Source organism: Apium graveolens, chromosome 3, assembly GCF_009905375.1.
Source record: "Apium graveolens cultivar Ventura chromosome 3, ASM990537v1, whole genome shotgun sequence".
Classification (NCBI taxonomy): Eukaryota; Viridiplantae; Streptophyta; class Magnoliopsida; order Apiales; family Apiaceae; genus Apium; species Apium graveolens.
The window spans coordinates 90829857-90850324 of record NC_133649.1 but is presented as its reverse complement, the minus strand read 5'-3'; the positions used below and the strand labels follow the sequence as shown (position 1 = coordinate 90850324).

General features: G+C 38.1%; 1 pseudogene; it reads right to left on the bottom strand.

Annotated features, from left to right (window-relative positions):
• Positions 1-20468, bottom strand: part of LOC141714431 (uncharacterized) — a 149935-nt pseudogene that overhangs the window by 9908 nt on the left and 119559 nt on the right.

Here is a 20468-nt window from a genome sequence, read left to right as displayed (position 1 = left end):
GCAGGAATTCTGGAGTTAGATACAGCTTCTACTATAGCTGCTCAGCTTAAGGCTTTGACGATGAAGGCAGATTCTTTGGCTAATTATGAAGTTAATCAGATCACTAGTATCTGTGAGCTTTGTGTTGGTGCCCATGAGACAGAGCAGTGTGTTGTTTCTAGTGAATTAGCTCAGTTTGTGAGCAACTTTCAGAGGTCGTAGAAACCAGTTCCAGCCACCTATTATCCTAACAACCGCAATCATCCTAACTTCAGCTGGAGTAATACTCAGAATGTGGTTCAACAGCCTTATCAACAGTATGCAGCAAAGCAATACAACCCTCCCGGTTTTCAGCAACCGCAATATGCACCAAGACAACAACTCCATCTACAAAAATCTAATAAAAATCTGAATTGGAGGAGTGAGGCTCATGTGCAAGAGTCAGGCGGTTTCTATCAAGACCTTGGAGAATCAAATTGGGAAAATTGCCAATGCCTTGCTAAATCGTCAACCTGGTACACTCCCTAGTGACACTGAAGTGCCAGGAAATAGGGAAGCTAAGGAGCAGGTAAAGGAAATTATATTGAGGTCTGGGAAGGTTGCAAATCCCGAAAAATCTCAAGTTTCGGAAGAAGAAGTTGTGGCTGAAGAAGAAGTGCAGAAGGAAGCAGAAGTGGAACCAAGGAAGACTACTGTTGAACACACTCCTCCCGAGGGTAATACAGGGGAGAAACAGATCTATCCTCCACCTCATTTTCCTAAGAGGCTGCAGAAGAAAAAGCTGGATAAGCAGTTTGAGAAGTTTCTGAAGGTGTCCAAGAAACTTCATATCAACATATCTTTCGCTGAAGCTCTTGAACAGATGCCTAGTTATGCGAAGTTTATGAAAGGTATTCTCTCTCGAAAAGTGAAGCTTGATGATTTGGAGATAGTTGCTCTTACTGAGGAATGCAGTGCTGTGCTGCAACAGAAGCTGCCTCTGAAGCTTAAAGATCCTGGAAGCTTCACTATTCTACCATTGGAAAAGTGTCATTTGACAAATGCTTATGTGACCTGGGAGCTAGCATCAATCTGATACCCTTATCAATCTTCAAGAAATTGGACTTACCTGATCCAAAGCCTACTTATATGATCTTGTAGTTGGCCGATCGTTCTATTACATATCCACGAGGCATTGTGGAGGATGTCTTGGTCAAGGTGGATAAACTCATCTTTCCTGCTGATTTTATTATTCTTGATTTCGAGGAGGATAAAAAGATTCTCATAATCTTGGGAAGACCATTCTTGGCTACTGGCCGAACCTTGATTGATGTGCGAAGGGTGAGCTTACTATGCGAGTGCTAGATCAGGATGTGACGTTCAATGTTTTTAATGCCATGAAATTCCTGACTGAAAATGAGGAGTGCTTAAAAGTGGATTTGGTCGATTATGTGGTTACTTCAGAACTTGATAAAATGCTAAGGTCTGATGCCTTAGAGAAGGCCTTGTTGGGGAATTCAGATAGTGAAGATAATGAAGGTGATGAACAGTTGTAGTATCTGAATGCTTCTCCTGGGAAGCGAAGGTTGGATATGCCTTTTGAATCTCTTGGATTGGAGGAGTTGAACAAATCTCCAAAGCGCTTCAAGCCTTCTATTGAGGAAGCTCCTACACTTGAGCTTAAACCATTGCCTGAACTCTTAAGGTATGCTTTTCTAGGTGATGCATCTAATTTTCCTGTTATTATTGCATCCGACCTTTCATGTAGTGATGAGGAAAAGCTCTTAAAAATTCTGAGAGAATTCAAGTCGGCAATTTGATGGACTATAGCAAATATCAAGGGAATCAGCCCTTCTTATTGTATGCATAAAATTCTGCTAGATGAAGGTAGCAAGCTTACTGTTGAGAAACAGAGAAGGCTTAACCCAATCATGAAAGAATTTATGAAGAAACAAATCCTCAAATGGCTAGATGCAGGGATCATCTATCCCATTTCTGACAGTTCTTGGTGAGTCCAGTTAGTGTGTGCCGAAGAAAGGAGGTATCACCGTTGTTGCTAATGAAAAGAATGAGCTCATTCCTACTCGAACAGTCACGGGGTGGAGAGTTTGCATGGATTACAGGTGATAAGTGGCATTTTATACCACTTAGAACGTCTTAAAATGGCTTAAATTGGTGTCTTGAAATCAAGTATTTTGTGTATTTGATGCGTTTTTCTAGTGTTTATGCATTTCAGGGTATTAGTTGCATTTCGGAGGAGGAATCATCAAGAATAAGCCTTGGCATGTGTTCACCATTGCGAGAGGAAAAGAACGGGCAGATTACGGCGAAGAAACGGAGCAAACCTGGAATTTATCCAGTAGGGTCCTGCGCGCCCGCGCAGCAATGCTGAGCGGCCGCGCAGCAGCCTTGCGCGCCCGCGCAGAAATGCTGAGCGGCCGCGCAGGGTCGGGGAAAAAGCTGAATTATTTTAGACTTCTACTTCTGTTTGGCTTCCAACTTCTATGTAATCTGAGTTTTATGGGACTATTATATAAGTAGATTTGAGACGTTTTCATAGAGAATATGAAGGAGATTATGTTTTAGATTGTGTTTTGCGCAAGAAGCGAAGGAGATAAGGAAGAAGACCGATTTAGCACACCGCAACGAAGAGGAAGCATATATTCTTGTGATTCTTGTTTCGTTGTAACGTTGGATGCTAGTTTTCTTGCTTTGACTTATTTACTCTTGTGACGTACTCTGTTTTAATATAATTAGTTTAGTTATTATTTTCTTGTGTTGTTTATCATGATTTCATATGAACCCATGATGGCGATAAGATCTATTATGGGCTAATCGTGATCATGGGGTTGCAACGGATTTATTATGAAATTCTTTAGTTAATTGTTTAATACTTTAGTGTGTGATGATTGCATGATATCTAGTATTGGTTGTGCGTATTCGTCTTATGTGCGTCGCGAACATATAAGATAGGGTGTTAATCTCTTGTGAAGCGACGGTGGATCTTGAGATTTAGAACTTGCCATGCTAGCATAGGTTCATGTACGTTGTGCATGATTAGTGGGTAACTCTAACAGTTTTATTTGCCCTATGTAATCAAAAGGAATAACTTGTGCTTAAATCGTTGTGTTGTCAATTTCTGTAGACATATAGGAACTCAACATAATTGATGACTATTCAACTTCTATCTTAATTGTGGATGTTTGGTAGAATGGTATTAGTACAATGAAAGTTGGCTTTTATCAGTTCCGTGTTATTCGATTAATATCATCACTGTCACATGCTAAAGGTAATAACAATGGCTATAGAAGGAATTAATAATGAAGTTGTGATCTCATGAGTGTTTTATTATTGATAAATTGAAGTGTTAGTTAAGTGGTTAATTAAGTAGTTAATTATAGTTAATATTTAATCAACAATTTTAAGTGTTATCTTAACATTGAGAAGTAATCATACATTGGTGAGTGAGTTTAATTAGACAATAACTTAGTCTGAGTCTCTGAGGGAACGAACTAGAAAGTATTCTATATTACTTGCGAACATGTATACTTGCGTGAATATTAGTGCGTGATTTCGCCCTAACAAGTTTTTGGCGCCGCTGCCGGGGACTCGGCGTATTTGTTTAGTTTATGAGGGAAAAGTTCCTGGAAATTAAGATAATTCCTGAGTTAAAGGAAAAATCGTTGTAAATGTGTAGGTCGCTCCACACTTTATGCAAAAACGAAACCCTGTAAGGGAATGAATAGACTTAACTTCTGCGAAACCTAATCAATGTTTCCCAAAAGTTAGGGGGCAAATGATAGGGATAAATAAGCCCATACCTTGTATAATTAAACCAATAAGAAGATGTATGACATTCAGACCAGAAAGGTTAACATATCGATCAGGCCTGATGGACCAGATCAGGCCTGATGGAACAAAGAAGGCCCAAAAGCCCTGATTATTTATTAATTTTGTAATTAATAAATAAGGGAGAAAAATAGCTATTAAGATATGTCCTAGTGAGGATATAAATCCTTGTACATTGGCCTCCAAGGAACCTCATGGGATAAGGAATCAGCTTCCTACTCCTTAGGACTCCTAAGTCTATCCTAAATCAGAGACTTGACCACCAAGTCTCCTATACCAAGTCCAATTCAAGGACTCCCAACATTTATATAAGGGGTCTCACCCCACAAATCAGAACTACATTTTTTGACTTGATCCTTGGCAATCAGCAAGCTACGTAGGCATCTTGTTAAGGCAGATTGAGTCACAAAACACAAGAGCAGTCAAAATCGAGCCTTGAAGCTCACGTTCCTTATAATTAGATACAGCAATTATATATATTAGATTTAATCCACAACAGTTACCTCCTTAGGAGAATTCTATACGATATGTATAGACTCCGTATGGTTAGATATTAAGATTTCATGGAAAGTGAATTACGACAGTAGGTCAGTGGTGGACCATAGTAATGCAGCAATGATTCTGTGAGTAATAAGTCGATTACAACCGTGAGAGAGTTGTATTGGAATGGATGTTGAGATTGAGTACCACTAATCGGGTCGTGGTGGTGTATAAGTTATCATTGATAGACTAATTAAGTAGATTATCTACCTATTGAATACTTATTCCTTCTTATCAATAGAGAGTCGTATTACTATACGAAGAAAGTTACGGAATAGCAATGGATTCTAGTAACTATGATGTCTAGAATGAAATCCCTTATTCGAGTTTCGATGTCGAGGGAGTTTCAAAGGTGAGTGTTTATGAGCTCGAGGAAGAGCATGGGTCCATAGAAGGATGGACGGAATAGCAAAATATTTAGGCATGTGAAATACGATGCTATAATATTTGATGTTGATATAAATACATATATGTTTTGTTCTCCTATGGCAAACCTCTATATTTTAGGGGTAGATTCCAAGCCAGATATTTTGTGGCAGTATATTTTATATATATACAATTCTCTTCAATTCGTTCTTTTCTCTCCTTTTCATTTCATATAAGCTGAGAAGAACAACCCTTCCAGAAGGGGAGGTATTGACGAATGACTATCTATTTGTGTGATAGAAGCCTAGTAGGATACCACATGTTGTTTAATTGCTTGTCAAGTACTAAAGGCTGGCCACCTTCTGTACTAACTATGCAATAGAACAAGTGTTCATGATCATAGTGATCTCTCAACAAATTCCTTTACTTCTATATGATGGATCAAGTTTTCGAAGATGGAAGCAGCTAAAGGAAGTAGTATCAGTACGGTGATATTCCGATTCTAACGCGTTAGTGATACTAAGGTTGACGTGGTTATTAAAAGGTTATAGAACGTTAACGAGCAAAAGTATAACCAGTATAATATTAGGAACGGAAGGTAGTAGCGATTACGAACTGGAAAAGAATGGGTATTGAGAAGCAAAAGCTCTAATGCTAAAAGCTATAATGAGAGTCTGTTCAATAGACTTGAAAGAATTTGGAATGATCACTTAACGCGGATTGAGTTTTCTCACGATAATAGATCATATGTCAGGTATCGAGATGCCGTCTTATGAGATCTTTAAGGGAAGACAATGCCGATCTCCCTTATGTTAGGATGATATTGCAGAGCGCAAGATGCTCGGACCAGCAGTGGTCCAAAGGACCAAGGGTATGATAGATCTAATCAGAGGACGGCTGGTAGTAGCCCAAGATAGACATAAAAAGTATGTTGATTTGACACGAAAGGACAAAGAATAGGAAATAGGGGACCTAGTAATATTAAAGGTATCCCTTGGAAATGATTGATGAGGTTCAAAAAGAAAGGAAAGCTAAGCCTACGAATTGTTGGACCCTTTGAGGTATTAAGACGTATTGGGAAGTTAGCATACGAGCTAGCCCTACCCCCGAACATGTAGCAAGTCATAACGTGTTTCACGTATCAATTTTAAGGAAGTGTAATTCGGATGCCAGATAAATAGGGGCATATGAGCGCATAGACATGCAACCAAACGTAACCTATATGGAGCAACCAGGAAGGGTTATAGATTGAAAAAGGAACAAGTGCTTAGGAGAAGGGTTATCAAACTATTCAGAGTTTGATGAAAGAACCACAATGTGGAAAATTTTACTTGAGAGTTAGAAAGCGCAATGCTAAGAAAGTATCCCTATTTATTTTCTATCTGATTCCGGGACAGAATCCTTTTAAGGAGGGGAGACTGTAATAACCCCAAATTTTGGAACTTTTGAAACCCTTATGAATAGTGTTTTGCTGATTATGCTAAATAAGAAAACTTTTCATGCCACACTATGTAGGGGTTCTTTTATTGATCTTCTGGGATATTATTAGTACTCTATGTGGTATATAAGTGTATGTAAAGATCGTCAGAATCCAAATTCGAACACTTTGATTTTTCCCGAAAATCTACCAGATACAGAAAGAATTGAGTATAAGGTAACAGAATAAAAAGGATTTAAATTCAAGGATTATAAGAGAGGATCATAAAAGGAATATAATGTATTGAGAAAGGTTAAGGAAACCTAAGTAATAAGATCCCGGGTATGATCCCTCAAACGATAAATGAAAACGAAAGTTAAGCGAACCGTATAACAGATCAGCGGTCATTAGGCAAGTAATTAGAAGCTAATCAAAGAGGTTAGTGGGGATGATGTCACCAAACCAATAAGAAGAGGACAAAGGTGGGAGGATGACATCACATGATGACATAAGTATGACCAAAGCAAGTGTGTTGTTGGTTGATTTAGAACCACACAAAAGTTACCATGGTAAAAGGTAATAAAACAAAACAAAACAAATCAAAATCAACCAACCAACAAATCATTTCACCAAAACACAAAGTTATTTCACCATTCTTCATCTTTGCTCTCGGCTTTCAAGGAAAAAGCAAGGAAGAAAAATCCAAAGTCCAAGCTCCACTCAAGCATAAATTCCATGGTTTGTTTTATGGATTCTACATTTCATAACTTAGCTTGGGTATGATTTTAAGCTCTTGATTCAAATGGATTCATAGCTAATTAATTCACCAAAGATTAGGGTGAATAGTGTTTTCAAATTTTAACTTTGTGTTTCTTGATTTCATTTGCAAGATCAAGGTTATATAAGGATATATCAAGGTTCTTTGAGGCTCCCTAGTAACTTTCCACCCTCCAAGAAAGGTATAAATCTTCACACCCTTTAGTAATAAGTTTGAATGTTGAAGTTTGGAGATGGTTTGGATGGATGAGTAGTAATTTGAATGATAAGCATGATTCGAGCTTAATTGTTAAGTAGTTTAGTTGAATTTAGAGGTGTTATAATATATGATTGGATTGAGATCCTTGAGATTATTATGACTGAAATCAGTAGAATTGATGTGTATCTTGAGTTTTTATTGATTGGTAGTTGGATTGATATGATTTAGAATGGTAAAAATTTGGGAAATCGCGTAAACATAGCCGTCGTAATGTCCGATTTACTTTAGACTGTTTTTGTTCTTAACATCAGGACCCTTGAACTCACTGTTAGGTTTTGACCATTGCCATATTTAGATAGTTCATGTTACGAGCTTCGTTTGGATATGTGGTACGCTTGAATCCGATGTACGGTTTAGGAGAAATGATCGTTTTAAGTAACGGCGTTTCGCGACCGAACCATTACCCCTCGCCCTACTTTGAAACCTTGGTTAAGGCCCTTTAAATGACTAATTGGGATATAAAACAATTATTTAAAGAGTATTAGGCAGTTGGTAAGGCACTCGCGAAAGAATCGCCTTAAAACCCTTAATGGTTAATTTATTAAAAATGGTGGAGCCGAGGGTACTCGAGCGACTTAAGTGAATCGTTAAGCGCGAAAGCGAACATTACTCTAAATGGTTAAAGTCTAGTTTCTTAAGCGACCAGGGTTTAATTCCGACTTATGTTGTTGTTCATAGGTTATCGTATCCACTCTAAGCTTAAGTCTATCCGGGAGCACTCGGGCAAGTTTTCTATCCGTTATACTGTTGTTGTGATGTATACATATGTATATGCATTATCTTGTGATAGATGCATAATGGTTAATTAGCGAATTCTTGCGATATATTGTAGCATGTGATATGGTATATATGCATGCCTGTTTCTTAATCTTGATACAAATATCTGTTGATTCAGTTGATAATACATATGCTAGAGATAAGCGGTAATTTACATATACCCTTAGTATAGGGACCCAGAGGTGAACATTTTTTTAAAACCGGGAGTCGATGCTTTCGAGTATATTATATATATATATTTATATATATATATATGAATAGTTTTTAAAACTATGAATCAAATAAGGTTTATTCGATAACTTTAGTTTATTAATGAATATTATTTTAAATATTCATTCGAGGACTTATGACTCCGCTTAATTTATTTATGAATATTATTATTTGAATATTCATTCGAGGACTCATGACTCCGATTATTTACCAAATAATATTCTTTATTTTATTAAAGAATAATGTGTCGATAATCAAACTTACTTTTGATTATTCAAATAAAGATAGTACTTTCGTATAAGTATATCTTTGGTTATTTAATATTCATTTAAAGTATAAGTTCTAAAACTTCTACTTCAATTATTTTTATAAAGATTATTCTTTATGGGAATATTATTTAAATAATAATATTCAGGTATTTTCTAATATATTTGGACTGATTTATTTTATTAAATCAGCATCACTCCAAACATTCTTAAAAATGTTTTCGAGTCTTCAAAATGATTTGTAAAGGTTAGGGCGGATCCCAAAACTCATTCTTATATTTAAGATCCTCCTTTCAAAGGGGATTTAAATACTCGCTCAAAACCTGAGGGATCCGGCTCTGTGGTGTATTTTATATTCGCAACAAGGTTGCTATTCTGATAAAAGAGTTTTTGATTACTTACCCAACACTCGGCAAGTAAAATTCTTGGAACAAGTTAATCCATTAACAGGCATCGCCTGGGAAATATCGGTGAGTTTTCCTTTCCATCTAGATACGACTTCTTAGTGGAGCCATATCAACAAGTTTCTACTTGGGGAAAGGGAGAATGAGCTTTACGTTTCAGGGTCATGGATTTCATCTGAACTAGGAGTGGCATAAGTGGTCGAGTAGCGCCGACCCAGCCTTATTATATTGGCCCAAATGGCCCGGAAGTTCCGCTAAGACGGTCCATTCCTTAGGAGTCCAGTGTTCGGTTGACAAGTAAATCTGACAGGTTCTCCTCTACATGTAGAAAATGGTGGGGTTGTACTACTGCGACTGATCATCGTAAGTGGTCTTCCTAGCGCGGCAAACTCCCGTAATGAGTTCATCATCCAATTGGATATTTCTGCAACACTACCCAGAGCACTTCGATAGAAAGGCTACAGTTGGGCGATTGTTGAGTGTTGGCAGGGTCGAGTTTTCAAAATGATGTTTGCATCAAATGAAGTATCTCGTAACTTCATTTTATTTTGATGATATTTTAAATATTGATTCTATACAAGTTTTGTCTTGTAGCTTAATCTATGGGATGAACTATTTATACATTGAACGGTGGTAGTTCAAGTAGTATTCGGAAAAAATATAAGTATATTGGAGTATCTTGTAACTTCATCTTTTAAACTTATATCTAGTTAATGATTGTCTTATGAATGACAAAGGTTTCAGGAAAATGTTGAGACAAGGTCAGATATATTAGATCACCTTGCAACGATATTTTTATACAGTTATAAACTGGAACTCTGTGTATATTATACATGTCAGAGGATTTCAAAGATTGTGAAAAGTATATATGTATATATATACTGAATATTTTGCGACTTGGTCGCGTTAAGATATCAGCTTGGTTCATTTCTTCTTGACCAAGACTTTCATGAGTACTATGAGAATGCTCATATATTATTAATCATTATACATATTATTTTGGTGGGCTTGTTGCTCACCCTTGCTTTCTTCTTTCATCACACAACAACATATAGAAAAGATGAACAGGACCAAGCTCCCGATTCGCAAGCGGTTAGGAAACGTTCCGCAGTTTCCTGTAGGCGTTGATGCCGTTATAGCCGAGGTAGGATCTACCAATAGGCTAGGCTTTCAACTTCTGATGTACCAGATTTATGTATATTTATGAATTATAATAATGGCAAAGAAATGTAAATTTATTCAGAAACCCTTTTGAGGTGTAATGGCTTATAATTGTGGAATAAAATGACTTGTGTTATTTTTGGTATTCATCTCTGAGACTATAACTTGTGGTGTGTGTGTGTATATTGTGGGGTCACAGTACGTAGTAGTTCGTTGTTTATTAAGATTAAGTGTTATTAAGGGAATAGAACTCGTGACAACCCGGATCCCCGACCCCAGATTTGGGGGTGTTACAGGCATTTATTTATTGATTAAACAGGTTGATTTGGATTGAGGTTTTGTAGTAACGACCAAATCCTCTGACCCCGGATTTGGGGGCATTACAGATGCTAAATACCTTCCGCTGGAATTTGCATTTTAATTTAATAGGTTAATTTGGATTTTGGTTTCATAGTGACGACCAAATCCTCTGACCCCGGATTTGGGGGCGTTACATGTTGGTATCAGAGCTGAGGTTATAGTAAACTAGAAACGAGAGTGTGTAGGAGTGTGTATAGCTATATGAGGACGCTTGAGCTCATATCGAGTTCCTGTTGGACTATTGGATATAGTATCAATGAGTAAGCTAAGATAGACGCATTCGTTAGAGATGGTTGTGATGAGCTAGACCAAACTCCTGGCAGTTGCAAAGCTTTATTGGGGAATCTTCCGAGGCTACTACAATTCGACGATGATGAAGATTATTGATATCCTTGGAATATAAAAAAGTGTCTAGAAGCCGATGACGAGTCAACAGAAGAGTTCAAATAGAAGATAAGTATTAAGACCTTGGCAATACCTTCTCTTTCTATAAATTCTTTTGACATCTCTCAAAAAGAGGTATATGTTAGAGGATATATTCCCTAACACCCGTTTAATCATTTTGTGCCAGAATCTTGTTATTTGGATTCCATTTTATCCAAAAAAATCAGCTTTGAAATCTTTTCAGTTTTATTCCTTTGATTTTGAATTCCTTTCATATTCTTTTACTCTGACTGAGACTATAGGGGACACAAGGTATATCTGTCTGTGTGATAGGAGTTGGATGGGACGCCATCACTTGTGTGTTGTGACTACAAGAAGGTTAACATCTTTTAGTAGTGTCTTAATTTGGATACGTAATACCAAGTTCATTTGATCATGTTGATCTCTAAGTTATTCTTTCATTTCAATAACATTTTCTCAAAAATTCAGATTTTTGGTAACCACGATGGTGGGACACTCGTTATTATATAAAATTCTTTTCTCTTTGAAATTCCATGATTTTATCATCTGAAATATTCGAAGGTATGCCAATCAAGTCGGACTGAGTTATTTTGGTTAAGTCAAAGTGAGGCTATGTTATGGGATTACCAAGGACGACAGTGAATTGCAATGCGGTTATAATACTATTGGCATATAATAAAGTCAGTTTGTTTCTTTACTTCTCTCTCTATTTATCTCTCTCTTTCTTTCTCTTTATTTTTCTCTCTATCCTTCTTTCTCTCGATCAGCAAAAGTGATTCTATTGAGAAATTGGTCAAATGACATGTGGAAAGAACAATGGTGCGGAGTGAAGCTCCCGTGATAACTGTGTGGTATAAGGAATTGTAATATTATTGGGAATTTTAAGATAAGTTACATATGCAAGATTGGAAAGTTGGTAACAAGACCCTTAGTGCTTTCTTCAGCTGATTCCGAGGACGGAATCCTTATAAGGGGTAGATTGTAATATCCCATATTTTCAGATATTATTATTATTATTATCATGTGAAATTGTTTATTGATTTTTATGTGAATTTTAGTGAATTATCTGGTAATTGGAGTTGATGTTTTGGATGTTTATATGTGATATTATTTGAGTATTTTAATTTTTATATGTGTAGAATAAAGTATAGGTAATTATGGTATTTTTCTAGTAATTTTTGGATCGTTATATGATTTTATAATGATGTATAGATTTAATGATTATTTTCTATATAATTACAAAACTATTTTATAAAATCAGGAATCGTCCAACCTCAAACGTTTTTACGTTTTTCCTTTATGGGAATATTATTTAAGATTCAGATATTTTTTAACATATCGGGACTGATTTATTTTATTAAATCATCATTACTCTAAACATTCTTTAAAATGTTTTCGAGTCTTCAAAATGATTTTAAAAGTTAGAGCGGATGCCAAAACTTATTTTCAAATTTAATATCTTCATTTCGAAGGGGATTTAAATACTCGCTTAAAATCTAAGGGATCCGGCTCCATGGCGTATTTTTGGTGCAATAAAGTTGCTAATTTAATAAAAGAGTTTGATTACTTGCCCAACATTCGGGAAGTAAGCCCAATCAAAATGCGTCGGGATAAGCGACATGGGTTCAGTGGGAGTCCATCAAGGTGTAAGTGGCTGAGTGGCAGTCCATCTAAGCGTAAATGGCTGAGTGGCAGACCATCATAAGGTCCTAATGCGGCCAGTGTGATGACCAGTGGGGAATTCATCCATCTACTAGTAGAAAAGGTGAATTAATTAGTGTCTTTGCCTGATCAGCAAGATATCATATTTATGCCAAAGTTTCTTCTTTCCAAAATTCTTGGGAATGACAACTCTGCTTATACTTTTCATAGCAGAAGAGTGTATGAGATGTATATATAGAGGTATATATATATATATATCGGGACTTAATGAAGTATCTCGTAACTTTATTTCTTTCAAATGATATTTCAAAGATTGAATCTATTCAAGTCTTATCTTGTAATCTCATCTATGTGATAAACCTTTGAAAACTTATTATACTTTGAACAGTGGTAGTTCAAATAGTTTTCTAAAATGATATAAGTATATTGAAGTATTTTGTAACTTCATCTTCTTTTAAGCTTATATCCAGTAAGTAATTATCTTACACTTGATAAAGATTTTCAGTGAGTTATCAACCCAGATACTTGCATTATTGATTAAACTATATATTATCTTGCGAGCTGTAATGCTCACTATTGCTTCATTTCTTTATCACACAACAACAGTTAGGAAGGATGGTCAGACTCAAGCAGACCCAGCGCAAGAGCGTGGGAAGCGTCTCGCGCCTTCCCGTTGATATCATAGCTGCCATAGCTGCAGAGGTAGATCTATCTGTAGACCAGGCATTCTACTTTTGGGAATCAATTATGTATAATTATAACTTTCGTTGGATAATGCAATAAACGGTAAACTTATTAAGTAATCAATTTGGGTTGTAATAACTTTTAACTTATGGATTTCAAGGACTTTACTTATTTCAATTTCATCTCTGAGACTATAACATGTTGTGGTGTGTGTTATTGTGGGGTCACAACATGAGGTTATTTATTTTTAATTAAGTTAAGTGATATATATGGAAAGAAAGACCATGACGACCCGGATCCCCGACCCCGGATCTGGGGGTGTTACACAATAAAACGGCACTAACCACCTCACGGTTTTCCATATCCCCATAGTAATGCTTCAACCTCTGTCTATTCACCTTGAATGCTTGGCCTGGATCATTCTCAAAAATCTCCACCGCTCCATGCGGAAACACAGTTTTGATAATAAACGGCCCTGACCACCTCGACTTCAACTTTCCAGGAAAAAGACGGAGACGAGAGTTGAATAACAAAACTTGTTGCCCCGGCACAAATAATTTGAGCACTAGACCCCTATCGTGCCACCTCTTGACTTTCTCCTTATACATTTTGTTGTTCTCATACACTTGAAGTTGAAACTCATCGAGTTCATTTAATTGAAGCATTTTTTATTACCAGCTGCATCCAAATTAAGGTTTAACTTCTTCAAAGCCCAATATGCCTTATGCTCGAGCTCCACAGGCATATGACATCCCTTACCATAAACCAACTGAAATGGCGACATGCCAAGTGGAGTCTTGTATGTTGTTCGATACGCCCAAACAGCTTCATATAGCTTCAAAGACCAATCCTTCCTTGATGGACACACAACTTTCTCTAGAATACCCTTGATCTCTCTGTTAGACACCTCAGCTTGACCATTATTCTGAGGGTGGTAGGTTGTAGTAATGCGATGATTCACATTATATCTTTGCATTATAGCAGTGAACTGACGATTGCAGAAATGCGATCCCTCGTTACTGATTATGACTCTTGGAGTCCCAAATCGTGTTAATATCTGCTTATGAAGAAAACTCAGCACTACCTTCAAATCATTTGTCGGAAAAGCCTTGACTTTAACCCATTTCGAGACATAATCAACCACCAATGAGATATACTGATTATTGCAAGATGAGACAAACGGCCCTATGAAGTCAATTGCCCAAACATCGAAGACCTCAACCTCGAGAAGCACATTAAGAGGCATCTCATCCCTCTTAGACATATTACCTACACGCTGGCATCGGTCACACTTCAAAACACATTGATGCGCATCCTTAAACAATATAGGCCAGAAAAATCCTGCTTGAAGGATATAAGCTGTTGTCTTTTCTCCATCATAGTGGCCTCCACACGCAGTCGAATGGCAATCTCACAAGATCCCCCCCCCCCGTTTCGCTGTACAGAATATATTTCCTGATGATCTGGTCATCTCCTTGCCTAAACAAATATGGCTCATCCCACATGTACCACTTCACCTCATGAAGAAACTTCTTCCTTTGAGCAAAAGACAAGTCTGGAGGCATGATATTACTCACAAGATAGTTCACGATGTCTACGAACCACAGTTCTTCTTCTTGTACCCCAAACAGCTGCTCATCGGGAAAAGACTTATTTATCAATGTTCTATCCTATGAAGTTACACTTGGATCTTCTAAACGAGAGAGATGATCAGCGACTTGATTCTCAGTACCTTTTCTGTCCTTGATCTCTAACTCAAATTCCTGAAGTAAAAGAACCCATCGAATCAATCTAGGCTTCGAGTCCTTCTTTGAGACGAGATAGCGAATAGTGGCGTGATCAGTGAATATTGTCACCTTCGTCCAAAGAAAATAAGATCGAAATTTCTCAAAATCGTAGACAATGGCTAAGAGTTCTTTCTCAGTAGTAGTATAATTCAGTTGAGCACCATTGAGGGTCTTACTAGCATAGTAGACCACATGAAATATGTTGTTCTTTCTCTGCCCAAGAACTGCTCCAACTGCATAATCACTTGCATCGCACATCATCTCAAAAGGTTCATCCCAATTAGGTGCAGTTATGACAGGTGTCGTGATTAAACTCTTCTTCAAGAACTCAAAAGCAGTTAGGCACTCATCATCAAACTTGAACGGGACATCTTTCTATAGAAGATTGCACAAAGGTTTGGAGATTTTTGAGAAGTCCTTGATGAAACGCCTATAGAAACCCGCATGACCAAGAAAGCTGCGGACTCCCTTAACAGAAATTGGTGGAGGAAGGTTTTCGATAACCCCCACCTTGGCTTTGTCCACCTTAAGACCTTTACTAGAGACCTTGTGCCCAAGAATAATGCTCTGTCGCACCATAAAATGACATTTTTCCCAGTTCAGAACCAGATTGGTCTCAAGACACCTTTTAAGAACGGAGCCAATATTTTGAAAGCATTCGTCAAAAGAATCACCAAACATAGAGAAATTGTCCATAAATACCTCCACATTATGACCAATCATATCAGAGAAGATATCCATCACGCATCTCTGAAATGTGGCAGGTGCTCCACACAACCCAAAAAAAACTCTTCTGAAGGCAAAAGTTCCAAACGGAAAAGTGAAAGTAGTTTTGTCATGATCCTCTGGAGCAATGCAAATCTGATTATAACCCGAATAGCCATCCAGAAGACAATAGTACTCATGCCCAGCCAACCTGTCAAGCATCTGATCAATAAATGGAAAAGGGAAGTGATCCTTCCTTGTGGGCTTGTTCAGCTTCCTGTTGTTAGGGCGAAATCACGCACTAATATTCACGCAAGTATACGCGTTCGCAAGTAATATAGAATACTTTCTAGTTCGTTCCCTCAGAGACTCAGACTAAGTTATTGTCTAATTAAACTCACTCACCAATGTATGATTACTTCTCAATGTTAAGATAACACTTAAAATTGTTGATTAAATATTAACTATAATTAACTACTTAATTAACCACTTAACTAATACTTCAATTTATCAATAATAAAACACTCATGAGATCACAACTTCATTATTAATTCCTTCTATAGCCATTGTTATTACCTTTAGCATGTGACAGTGATGATATTAATCGAATAACACGGAACTGATAAAAGCCAACTTTTATTGTACTAATACCATTTTACCAAACATCCACAATTAAGATAGAAGTTGAATAGTCATCAATTATGTTGAGTTCCTATATGTCTACAGAAATTGACAACACAACGATTTAAGCACAAGTTATTCCTTTTGATTACATAGGGCAAATAAAACTGTTAGAGTTACCCACTAATCATGCACAACGTACATGAACCTATGCTAGCATGGCAAGTTCTAAATCTCAAGATCCACCGTCGCTTCACAAGAGATTAACACCCTATCTTATATGTTCGCGACGCACATAAGACGAATACGCACAACCAATACTAGATATCATGCAATCATCACACACTAAAGTATTAAACAATTAACTAAAGAATTTCATAATAAATCCGTTGCAACCCCATCATCACGATTAGCCCATAATAGATCTTATCGCCATCATGGGTTCATATGAAATCATGATAAACAACACAAGAAAATAATAACTAAACTAATTATATTAAAACAGAGTACGTCACAAGAGTAAATAAGTCAAAGCAAGAAAACTAGCATCCAACGTTACAACGAAACAAGAATCACAAGAATATATGCTTCCTCTTCGTTGCGGTGTGCTAAATCGGTCTTCTTCCTTATCTCCTTCGCTTCTTGCGCAAAACACAATCTAAAACATAATCTCCTTCATATTCTCTATGAAAACGTCTCAAATCTACTTATATAATAGTCCCATAAAACTCAGATTACATAGAAGTTGGAAGCCAAACAGAAGTAGAAGTCTAAAATAATTCAGCTTTTTCCCCGACCCTGCGCGGCCGCTCAGCATTTCTGCGCGGGCGCGCAAGGCTGCTGCGCGGCCGCTCAGCATTGCTGCGCGGGCGCGCAGGACCCTACTGGAAAAATTCCAGGTTTGCTCCATTTCTTCGCCGTAATCTGCCCGTTCTTTTCCTCTCGCAATGGTGAACACATGCCAAGGCTTATTCTTGATGATTCCTCCTCCGAAATGCAACTAATACCATGAAATGCATAAACACTAGAAAAACGCATCAAATACACAAAATACTTGATTTCAAGACACCAATTTAAGCCATTTTAAGACGTTCTAAGTGGTATAAAATGCCACTTATCACACCCCCAAACTTAAATCGATGTTTGTCCTCAAGCATCACAGACTCAAAACAAATAAAAATATGCATGAATGCAATCTATATGAAAATGCAACGATCCCCCTTACTACAATTAACCAACCAAATTGTCACGTCTCAACGAATGCAGTTAGACACTAAAGATCAATAAACTCATGCAAACGGACATACAGCCAGAAACGTGGTGTGTGCAAATGCTTAACAGATATGCTTCGGAACTAGACCAATTACTATGACTAGACTATCCTCAAGGCAATCCTATGATTATACAAAGAATAAAAATTCTAGGCACAAAGTGATATACAACACTACAAGAACTCTGGAGCTTACTACGGAATCGTGCTTTTTATTTACAACTCAAATGCTTATTTGACCGTGCAATGAGTGAGATCCGCAAAAGACTTATACAATGGTATCCATGTAACGAGCGTTAGGTTAGCGGATCCCAGACTCTAAAAGCCTTAGGTCACTAGGCACAAAGTCCCCTAAGAACTTAATAACTCGAATACCAAAGAGCCCACTTTTGATCAATTATGCAAAAAAATTTTTTTTTTTTTTTTCTGAGCAAGTGCGTTTCGCTCCATCTTGCTCAACCCTAGACTACTCGCATAACATGCGAGCCGGCTACTAGCCATTTGACGCCTAGCCACAACTAGCAACAAATTCCATTTTTACTCCATTTTTTTTCTTTTTCATGCCTTTACCACTAAGAACCTATTATCAAATTCTAAGCATAATAAATAGATTATCCTCGAAAATAATCAGATCATAACAACAATCTAGCCCTTAAGCATTCTCTAAGACTTAGTGAAAATACAAGTGCTTCTAGCATGCATATCAACCTACACAACTTAATATCACTTTAATGCTATCACTACACTCGCATCAATATCACAATTCAGTCGATAAATCATTGCAAAAGGGATCATGGTATATGCATGAGCTATATGATATGACAAACAAATAAAGCTATATAAAAAAAACTATATGGCAAAAATTATGCAACTATATGAACTAACTATCATGAATATGCAGCTATATGACACACACAAAATATTCCTTAACTACCACCCCCAAACTTAAAATCTTCACTGTCCCCAGTGAAGGTAGTAGAAAGGAACACAGGGTATACCTACTCGGAGTCATCATCATCATCACCCTCAGTGGGTGGAGTATCAGGCGGCGGGTATGCAGAGTCCTCACCAAAAATTGGCCACTGGATATCAGCTCCAAGGCCTCGAAAAGCAGTCCCTAACGCAAGAGTGAGCTCCTGAGCAAACCTGCTCTGCGTCTCATACATGGCATCCATCCGCCGTGAAAGCCTCCTATACTGGGCATCACCCATCCCAGCACCCTCCTGAGCTCTCGAAGAACCAGCCTCACCACGCCCTGGCCTAGCCATAGTAGCACCTCGTGCTGGACGTCCTCCTGGAAGACGATAACCCAGCCCATGCTCCTCAGGCTCACCACCGGTCCACTCCTGCATCCCATTTAGAGTGCCAGAATCTATCGGAGCTGCTGGCAACTGCAACTGCTCATGAGCCAGCCAGTTCACTCCTACTGCTCGGCATAGCTTCGTAACCGTGGATGCATAAGGGATGTTCATATGCTTTGCTCCCCTCAAAAACTTCAGAATTCCTTGGTAGATAAACTCACCAAGGTCCACATAGTATTCCTCATTCAGAATTCCCCACAACAACTGTGCTCTCTCAACTGTGACCTCGTGTGCATGTGAAGAAGGCAAAATATTAGCACATATAAATGCATTCCATGCACGGGCATACCTGTTCATGGCGATCGCCGGAAAGTGACGATACTCATTATTGGCTGGACTGCGGTTCCAAACTGTGCCCGGTCGACAGAGAGTCGCACAAATCTAATCCAAGTCAAAATCCTCAGCAGTCTTTTCATTCCAATTCTCCTCATCGGGCTTCCTCTCTCGCTGTCCAATCACACGGCGAATCGCCGCAGGATGATAATCAACCGTCAGCCCACGAACTACAGAAAACCCATTCTTTTCAGCCTTCGCGTTCGCGTAGAACTCGCGAACAACACTCATCGGTACTGCTTCGGGTGACTCACAAAAAGCTATCCACCCCTTCTCTGCAATCATGGGCAACAACTCACCATCCCTCCCTGATGGTAAAAACCCCCTCTCCTTCAGAATCGGCTTCCCCAACAGCCTAGTGTACTCCTCCTCCGCAGCTCTGTCAGTTAACCGAGGCCTTGCAGCAGTACCCCTTGATGAATCAGCAGTAGGAACTGTGCTGCTGCTGTCAATAGTGCGTGCTCTCTTGGGTGCCATTGATTTGTGAATAAAAGTGTGTAAGAACTGATTTTTGATGTTTATGAGAGGGTTTAAGTGTAGGAAGTTTGTGGGAGATATGTGGGATAGGTGTATGTATATATAGGGTGTGGAGTAGGTTAAATTAGATTAGGAGTGGGGTTGAGGGATAAAATCATGGGGTAATGGGAAAAGAATTCGTGGGTTTATGGGCTGTGATGGGTTTTTGTGTTTTTTTTTTTTTTTTTGAACTGTAAAAAATTTTCTGGAACTCGACCCCTGCGCGGCCGCTCAGCATTTCTGCGCGGGCGCGCAGAGGGTCTCTGGAAAAAAAAATTTTCAGCCCCTGTTTTCTTATTTTTTTGTGTTTTTGGATAGGTTATTAACTTCTAAGGGTTCCTGTAACAACAATTCATGGGTTGCCTCCCACGCAGCGCTTCTTTTTCGTCATTAGCTTGACATTCCGTACCTTTCTCAAGTAGCCAACAAAATGGCACTAACCACCTCTCGGTTTGCCATGTCCCCATAGTAGTGCTTCAACGGCTGACCGTTAACCTTAAATGCTTGGTCCGAATCATTCTCAAAAATTTCCACCGCTCCATGTGGAAACACAGTTTTGACAATAAAAGGTCCAGACCACCTTGATTTCAACTTCCCAGGAAAAAGTCGGAGCCGAGAGTTGAATAACAGAACTTGTTGCCCTGGCACAAATAACTTAGGATGTAGCTTCCTATCGTGCCACCTCTTCACCTTTTCCTTATACATTTTGTTATTCTCGTACGCTTGAAGTCGAAATTCATCAAGTTCATTAAGCTGAAGCATTCTTTTCTTACCAGCTGC